At 36.1% G+C, this 9,086-nt stretch overlaps 1 protein-coding gene and 1 pseudogene across 1 annotated transcript in view; both read right to left on the minus strand.

Annotated features, from left to right (window-relative positions):
• The window catches only part of twist1b (twist family bHLH transcription factor 1b), a 14,654-nt gene extending 12,841 nt beyond the window's left edge, over nucleotides 1–1,813 (minus strand). The window contains exon 1 of the transcript XR_001640382.1: nucleotides 1,643–1,813. The gene's annotated coding sequence lies outside the window, so the exon portion shown is untranslated. The remainder of the gene's footprint in view (nucleotides 1–1,642) is intronic.
• Nucleotides 1,814–3,595: 1,782 nt separating this feature from the next.
• Nucleotides 3,596–5,077, minus strand: LOC107743200 (transmembrane protein 196-like; annotated as a pseudogene).
• Nucleotides 5,078–9,086: the final 4,009 nt, after the last annotated feature.

Raw genomic sequence — 9,086 nt, forward strand, 5'->3', positions numbered from 1 at the left:
ATATTATATATATTATATGTAATGTATTCAAATTATATATATATAACTTTAGATATTTTACACTGTATTTCACTTTCTTACTTTTTTATTCTACTTTATTTTACTTTATTATATTAAACAATATTTTTATACTCATAATACATCAAAATGTTATCCTGTACCATTGATTTCAGTCATTCAAATGCAATGCATCAATCAAAGTTTTCATTTTTTAAAACTTTTAATTTTTTTGGAAATGCATAGGAAGAAGAGTAATGGAATAAACACTTTCAATGACCAAGGTTACTAAAAATATGGGTGATCACTGTTGTGCTCTGTATTTTGCCTCGTTTTGATTAGCAAAATGAAACCCTTTATGTGTAAAAGAGCATTAAACATAAAAGCTACAATATAAACATTATATGGATATGCTTATGCCTATGGATGATCGAAGTATCCAAAAAAAAGCAAGCCTTGCATTTGTTTTCTTATGTGTAATTATTGTACTTTCTTCCTTATTCACATCATTAGTCAAAAATTATTAAAGGCAGAGTAAGCGATTTCTGGTAGCCAATGTTGATATTTGAAATCACCTAAACAAACACGCCCCTACCCCAAAAGGGTCTTGCCCCTATTTTGATAGCTCCGCCCCACATATACGTACGCAACCCAGGCAACGATTAGTTCTTTCTAAAGTGTTTTTGAAAAATCACATACCCTGCCTTTAAAGGCTATTCGAAGAGTAAAGGGAGAGGTGGTCAGGGACCACATTTCTTTTACATGGGTTATAAATCAGGAAACTAATAAATTGTGTTAAACGACTTCTTGCCCTCAGCATATATCATGGGAATGAACCGAAGCCCTATATACCCAAAGGACAAATGAATGCTTCTGTTCATGACCATGATTTGTGAATGGTTCATGGGCTGTCAGCTTCAGAGACACAAAGTGGAAGAAGGGAGTAAAGGGGCAGCTGGGCTTGAGTTATATAGTGGCTGCGAACAGCGCCCTCTAGGATCCTCACAGACACAGCAGACATTTCACCTGTCATATGAGGCTCATTTTAAAAAAAGGAGGGATTTATGGATTGATAAATCCAGAAGTGTATCGCTTCTTATTCCTTAAACTAATGAATGATGTGCTTCTTCTCATAAATTAGCATATCAGTAAGTTTGCCTCCGAGAAACCTTCTCTTGTTCTAGTATTAGAGTGCAGGTCTTATGTGCAAAAAAAAAAAAGATTTTGTTTATTTCCATGTAACTTTATTTATGCGTAATGCTTATCTAGCACGAGTCCATCATGTAAAACTGAAGCAGAAACATTATTAAAAGTCAATTTCTTGAAGGGAAAGGGGTCAAAACAAAAGGTAAAAGCAAACAAGTTCAAGCCACATCGCGAGCTTTTCATTGCGATTAGTTTAGGGTGGGATAAAGCACGACAAGTACTGTAATTACTTATAACTTATTGCAGATGTACTCATTACATACAGATAACAGAATCTTTCGTTTTGTTTTAACATCTTTTAGATAACTGACGTTAGCTAACGGCTACTGGCGCAAATTTGAGTTGCATGACGGACGCGAATAACAACAAATTTTACATTCCTTTAACGACTCGACTGCCATTAAAGTCATTATATCATTCGAAAACTGCCTGTAAATACCTGTATATTCACATCGCAGGGAATCCCTGATTGCTTTCTGCTGTGAGGCACTCATAGCTCCACTCAGCTGCTGGCACGTTTTCCAGCAGATGTCGTTGTTGTATTGTAAATTCCGAATAGCAGCCATCAGTGCCATTCACCGGAATGTTTGTCCATGGCTATTAAGTAACAGCTTGGGGTTTTCCTTCTGTGACTGTACCAGATTTTGTAAGGTGCTTTGAACACAGCAGAACAGGGTCTTTCTGAGGAGACCTGGATGCGTATCCGAGGGTTTATGGCAGCTTTATGGTAGTGAGGTGCCCCTGTTGTGTGTGGCATGCTTCAGTGGAACTTCCTGACAGGCCAGAGAAAACAGTCAGTGTAATAATTTCCCCTCTAGCTCTCTCTCACACACACATACACAGACAGTTACACATACAGATAAAAAGTATGCCTTTGCTGTTCCTCTCTATAAAGCCTACTGTATCATATTTGATACACACATTTCTAAGGCCTCTAAATTATCAACATGATCAAAACTGCTTAATAACCTGTTGCTGATGTACGCAGGCTACATGCCTTCTGCCCTCAGATTGATACTTTTTTAGCAAGTAATACTTACATGTAGTAGCTACTGTCTTTCTGCTGTGAAATCCTTTCTGATGTTTATAAAGTAAATGTAAAAATAACTTTTAAATAGTTTGTAATATTTCAACTGGACTTACTTGGTTTGCCTTTTTTCATGTTAAAATGTATCAAATCAAATATGATACACAAGGCTTTTGATGAATATTTATTTGTACATCTCTCAGTCATCATTGTATTGCATTGCATTACGTGTTTCACGCCTACCCCAAAATAAAAACTACAGAGATTTAATAATAAAGCTAAGCATTTAAATATCATCTTTCAAGACATCGTTGACAATATACAGGTGCATCTCAATAAATTAGAATGTCGTGGAAAAGTTCATTTATTTCAGTAATTCAACTCAAATTGTGAAATATTTATTATTAAATAAATTCAATGCACACAGACTGAAGTAGTTTAAGTCTTTGTTCCACGACATTCTAATTTATTGAGATGCACCTGTAGAGTGACAACTGATATTTATATGGTAATAAAGGCCTCATTGATTTACATTGCAAGCTATCAGAATTTCATCTTATATTTTGGACATATAAGTATCAGCAGCTGCACCAAATGCACATTTTTACTCAGTTTGAGCCTATGAATAAAACTGAGGTGTCTTTCCTCCATACAAGCCTAGTGTATTAAATATAATACTCTACACAAAACATCTGATTTTGTGAAAAACATTTATTCTAAACATTGAATAAACTGTACCATAAAAAAAAAGATTTTCTGACTATTATTTTATATGTTAGGCCCTACAGGGTTAACACATATTGGTCATATTGACCTTTTAACCTTTTGAGGGTTTAACATATATTGCATTCTTCATATTGCAAACTGACACCATCACACCTGACTCTTCAGTCACTGACAGTTAAAACTGCCTGAAATGTCAGCAAACCAGGAATAAAGTGGAATAAACAAAGATATAAATTATGGCACAAAACAAATCCTTTAGAATGATCATATTCCAGGATTTATTTTTATAGAACTTTAACATGAATAACTTTGACATGAAACAGAATACCTGCTATCTCACAAGAGACAAATTATCATGACTTAACTCAAACTACACTCTAAAAAATGCTGGGTTAAATATAACCCAGCACTGGGTTAAAAAGGGACAAACCCATCTATTGGGTTGTTTTGACCCAGCGGTTGGGTTCAAAACAACCCAACCACTGGGTCAAAACAACCCAATAGCTGGGTTTGTCCCTTTTTAACCCAGCGCTGGGTTATATTTAATCCAGCATTTTTTTAGAGTGTAAGCAATTCAACCAAATATACACTTTTACATTTTTAATAAAAGTAAAATAGATCTCACAGTTCCTAGATAGTTCATCCACACGTCGCCTTCACCTTCTCGCCCATCTCCACAGAATGATGCAGCGACAGATCCCTTTCCAGAAACAGTCTTTTCTGTTCACAGCTGGCGAGTCTGCAGGTGAGCCAGGTGGAGAGTGTGCAGCCCAAGATGCCCAGGCTGGTCAGGCAGAGGAAGGCCAGGTGCAGATAGTACAGGCTGTTCGCCCGTTTCACCACTGCACGCACAAACTGGACATTGAGAATTCCCCCAATAAGTCCACAAATGCAACAAAGCTGAAAACAGGATCATCTGTGATGAGAGGCAGGACAAAACGGATATGAGATAACAGTAATTATGCAGCATTACTAACTATATAAAACAGGTTCTTATTGCACGTTAGTATCACAAGAATGATAAAGCAGGGATTACAGACAATGTTTACAAGTCGGTATCAGTGGCTTACAATGGCTGTTATCTCTGTAAATGTGTGTATAGATTAGATAAGAAGTATTTATATTGTTGCGCCTTGTGTCTCTATACTCTTACAGTCACTCCAGTTCTTTTCTTCGCACACAGTATCCCACATAGTCCACAGACAAGAAACTGAAAAACAGAGATGTGTTACTAAATCTAAATCAAATTCTAGTACGATTTCAAATGACACATTCTGGATATCATATTTTAGCTGCATATTGTGAAGGTAAAAATCACCCTCATTAATCCTGGTTTAATAAGAATAATTGCTGTCAAATGTATTTTAAGTTAAACCGTATTTATAGCATTTGCATTTCATATTGCACATTCTGGATATCATATTTTAGTTTCACACTGGATATTGTGATGTTAGAAATCACAATGATTAACTCTGAGCTTAAAAATAAGTATAACGGTATATAAACTATCAGTTTAAAAAAACTGAAAAGTGTTTAAATGTAATACTTTAAAATCATACAAATAGAATATAATATAATTAATATAATAATATGTTCTCTAAGACATAGGTCATGTGAATGATTATAATTAAATGACTGATTAACAATTGAATAAATAAATTCAAAAAAATATTTGACAGAAAAAATATAATATAATATAATATAATATAATATAATATCTGCATTAAATCTTGTCAGGTTTAAGAGAACATTTTGGTTAAAATTACTTTAATTGATAAGCAGAGTAAAAATCAGCAGATTTATGAATAAGGTAAGAATTCACCATTTTATCTGCATTTTATATAGATAAGATTTTTATTATAAATTTTTGCTGATAAATGTATTAATATAGTATATAAGTCTCATGCAGAAGATACATTAAGGTCTCTTACTTACACACACACCGCTCCATATCGGTGTGGAGAAGGAGGTTTGGCTTTTCTGTAGCCTGCGGGGTTGTGTGATCCCCAGCACACCCAGAGAGATGCAGGACACCCCGAGTCCCATATGAAAGACAGAGAGGACCAGCAAACTCCAAACAAGCGCTCGCTTGGTGGTTGGTGCACATGCTCCTCCAGGCATCATTCCTGGCACTGTGAGAAAGAGTCAAAGGCAGAAAATCCCTCTCTCACCTCGTCAGCCAGCTGTGCAGATCTTCTGTTACACATTCCAGCTTTAAGAAAAAATGAAGTGTTTAGTTTAAAGTTTAAACTCTGATTTCAGTTTTGCAAGTATTATAACACGTTACCTAAAATAAGCAAAATCAGAATTAAATCTCTGTGCAGCTCTTGTCCTTTGTTGCATATAAATGCATGTTTCTCTGATTATAAGCAGTTGGACAGTTTGTGATATGGTCATACAGGTCATACGACTACCTGCCCTTTAACACACAAACCATAAACATATGTAGCCTTCTAATGGTCTACTTCCCTGAATGAGGGATAGTTCAGTCAAAAATGAAAATTCTGTTATCATTTACGCAGCCTCATGTCATTTCAAACCTGAATGGCTTTCTTTCTTCTGTGGAACACAAAAGATATTTTGAAGAATGTTTCAACTGTTTTTGCCATGCAATGCAAGTGAATGGGGTCCAAATAAAGGGTGTTTTCTTGGGTGTGAATTGTCCTTTTAAAGAGATATTCCACCCAAAAATGAACATCATTTCTTCATCCTCATGTCATTTCTGTCACATTATGGATCCAAAGAGGATGAAGGTAGACTAGGACAGTTAAAAGTAATGGCTTGGTTTATTAAACAAAGTAAACAGGTAAACCACAGAAGAATATTAAAGCAGCACTATGTAACTTTTTCTGTGTTCAAAATTTGCTAAATGTATATAATGAGCGAGTACATCATGAATTCATCTTCCAAACCGCGATTTTGTCTTATTCCGAATCACTACGGTACATTTTTAATAAGTACTTATATTTGGACTATTGTAGCCTGGTCGGGTCGTCACCGCTGCGGAGTAACACATAACTGCGTGAATCGCCATAGACATAAACTTAGAGAAGTAGCTCCGGTTGGAATGTTCTTCCGCGGGATGTGTGCAGTTCTGTTTATTAACCGCTAGAGCGCCAAAAGTTACATAGTGCTGCTTTAAAGCAGACTCTCAACATCAGTGTACAGGACTCTGATCTTACTCACAAACGTAAAATGTTTTAATTTACTCCTTTAAAGTAGCACTATGTAACTTTTTCTGTGTTCAAAATTTGCTAAATGTATATAATGAGCGAGTACATCATGAATTCATCTTCCAAACCGCGATTTTGTCTTATTCCGAATCACTACGGTACATTTTTAATAAGTACTTATATTTGGACTATTGTAGCCTGGTCGGGTTGTCACCGCTGCGGAGTAACACATACCTGCGTGAATCGCCATAGACATAAACATAGAGAAGTAGCTCCGGTTGGAATGTTCTTCCGCGGGATGTGTGCAGTTCTGTTTATTAACCGCTAGAGCGCCAAAAGTTACATAGTGCTGCTTTAATGAAATAGTGTACACTTAAACAGCAGACATAGAAGGAAGGAACTGAAGAGCTTATATACACAAGATAACAAACAGAATACAAACAGGTTTGATATAATTAATGAATAACCATGGTAACAAACTAGTGGCAGGAAAATGAGAACTAAGAAAAACTAACTAGAGAGCAGGCAGGTAAAACAGGAACTGAACACAATGAAAATGACACCAACTTCAAACCTGTCTGCATTTCTTTCTTCCGTGAAACACAAAAGAAGATATTTTGAAGAATGTTGGTAAGCTATCAGTATTGGGTTCCATTGACGTCCAAGTCAATAGGACCCGAAACTAGTAACCAACATTCTTCAAAATATCTTCTTTTGTTCCACAGAAGAAAGAAAGTCATGCAGGTTTGGAACAACATGAGTGTAAATGATGAGAGTAAATGATGACAGAATTAAAATTTTTGGCTGGACTATCACTTTAAGTCTAAATATTTAAAGGGGTCATATGATGCTGCTAAAAAGAACATGATTTTGTGTATTTGGTGTAATGAAATGTGTTTATGCGGTTTAAGGTTAAAAAAACACATTATTTTCCACATACTGTACAATATTGTTTCTCCTCTATAAATTTTATAAAGAATATCTCTTTAGATTTGAGACTTTAGTCTTTGCAACTTTACAGATCTTCTTTATGCACCAAGATCTTGTAACTCTCCAAAGAGAAAGGAAAAATTGAAATCGCATCATATGACCCCTTTAAACATTAATGGCAACATATCCGACGGAGGTGACACCCTCACTGTTTCTATCTGACAAATTTAATATAAATGTAGTTTAACAAATGCATTATGACGATCATGACTTTGAAATAGCTTAGTGGGGGGAAAGGGATCTATTTTTATCTTTCATCATTACATAAACTCCAGATACATGGCCTACTATCCACACTGATGTGCTCAGATCCCCCTCAGTGAGTGTGACACTGCTCTGCCACCCTCTGCATGTGATCTGGTGAAAGGGTCCTACGACAAAGGCAGTCACATCTCATTAATCTCAGGTTGATATGCCTCAGTGCTTGTGAAAACTGGGGCTGTGATACTGCCGAGTATGACCGCTCTGTGCTGATTTACCTCCAGGCACTTCTCACACACTCTCTGAGATATACAGCACAGGATGAGATCTCTCTGCCTGAAACCTTCATTAAAAAGTGTTCAATTGTCCCACTGTATTTTTAAGTCCAAACAAACAAACTAAAAAGGTAACTGGTTAAGTTATTAAAGCAGCTCTACACTGTAACACATGGTAACTTACATATATATACTGATTTAACCTATCAAAATGTGTTTTGTTTGTATAAATTAATGTATTGAGATTGATTCAGTAATGAAAAAAAATGGACTTGAATAAAACCAGTTCATGTTACCATTTTTGTGTAATATAAAACAAATGCTGTCCATATACTCTCATTCAGTATTTTTAATACTGAAAGTCTCTCTCTTTCTTCCTTATGCTTCTTAAAGGGATAGATCACTCAAAAATGAAAATGTTGTCGTCATTTACTCACTCTCATGTCGTTCCAAACCCGTATGAGTTTCTTTCTTATGTTGAACATAAAAGTAGATATTTTGAAGAATGCTGGGTAATCAAACAGTTGATGGTCCCCATTGACTTCCATAGTATTTCTTTCCCTACTATGGAAGTCATTGGGGACCGACAACTGTTTGGTTTTTCAAAATTCTTCAAAAGATCTTCTTTTGTGTTCAATATAAGAAAGAAACTTTTACAGGTTTGGAACGACATGAGGGTGAGTAAATGATGACACACTTTTCCTTTTTGGGTGAACTACTCCTTTAAATGGCTTCTTTGGCCGCATTCTAAGGGGTGGTGTTTTTTTATCTAGGCTTGATTGTGTTTATGGTGTGCAGTCTAACATGTGGTAATGCTTCGTTTTTGAAAGAAAACTCACTATTTTTCACATAATTTACCTTTATTCTACACCGCTCTGTCCCTTCTCCTATAAACGCGCTGATGATTTCCTGTTTTTATGAAGCCCCTCCCACAGATTGGTTAGCTGGCCCAGTGTGTTGTGATTCGCTAAAACCGTCAGTGTGCATCTAAACGTCCCGCCCCTCACCTCAGCGGCATGTCCTCCGGTTGTATTGTAAACAATGACGTCATCAATATTGCTTATCAATTTGAGCCCGATTGAGACGCAGAGAATATTAGTGAAGAGGATCGCGCAGAACCTGTGCAAGCACGGCTCTCAATGTATGTTTTTTGTTTGTTGTTGTCTTACTTTTAGATATGCTGTTATTTGTAAATGCTACTGCTTCTGTTAGCTTTTAATATACGGTTTTATGCTGATTAAAGCTTTAATACAGAACGGCAACCGCACGCGGGTCCATGTTTAACGCTTCTCATAGCTATGTGAAAATAAGTGTATAAATGGAACAGTTCATTGAGAGAGATGCAGAGCAGAGCGCGTGCAGAGCAGAGGGGCGCGAGGAATAGTATTAAGAACTGCTGCTTTAGAACACTGATTTTGAAACTTGTGATTCCATTAGAATCTTTAGAAGACAGAATCGCGATTCATATATGAATAGACTTTTACGTGCACC

The sequence above is a fragment of the Sinocyclocheilus rhinocerous genome, unplaced genomic scaffold (assembly GCF_001515625.1).
Source record: "Sinocyclocheilus rhinocerous isolate Xijiao unplaced genomic scaffold, SAMN03320098_v1.1 scaffold946, whole genome shotgun sequence".
Classification (NCBI taxonomy): domain Eukaryota; kingdom Metazoa; phylum Chordata; class Actinopteri; order Cypriniformes; family Cyprinidae; genus Sinocyclocheilus; species Sinocyclocheilus rhinocerous.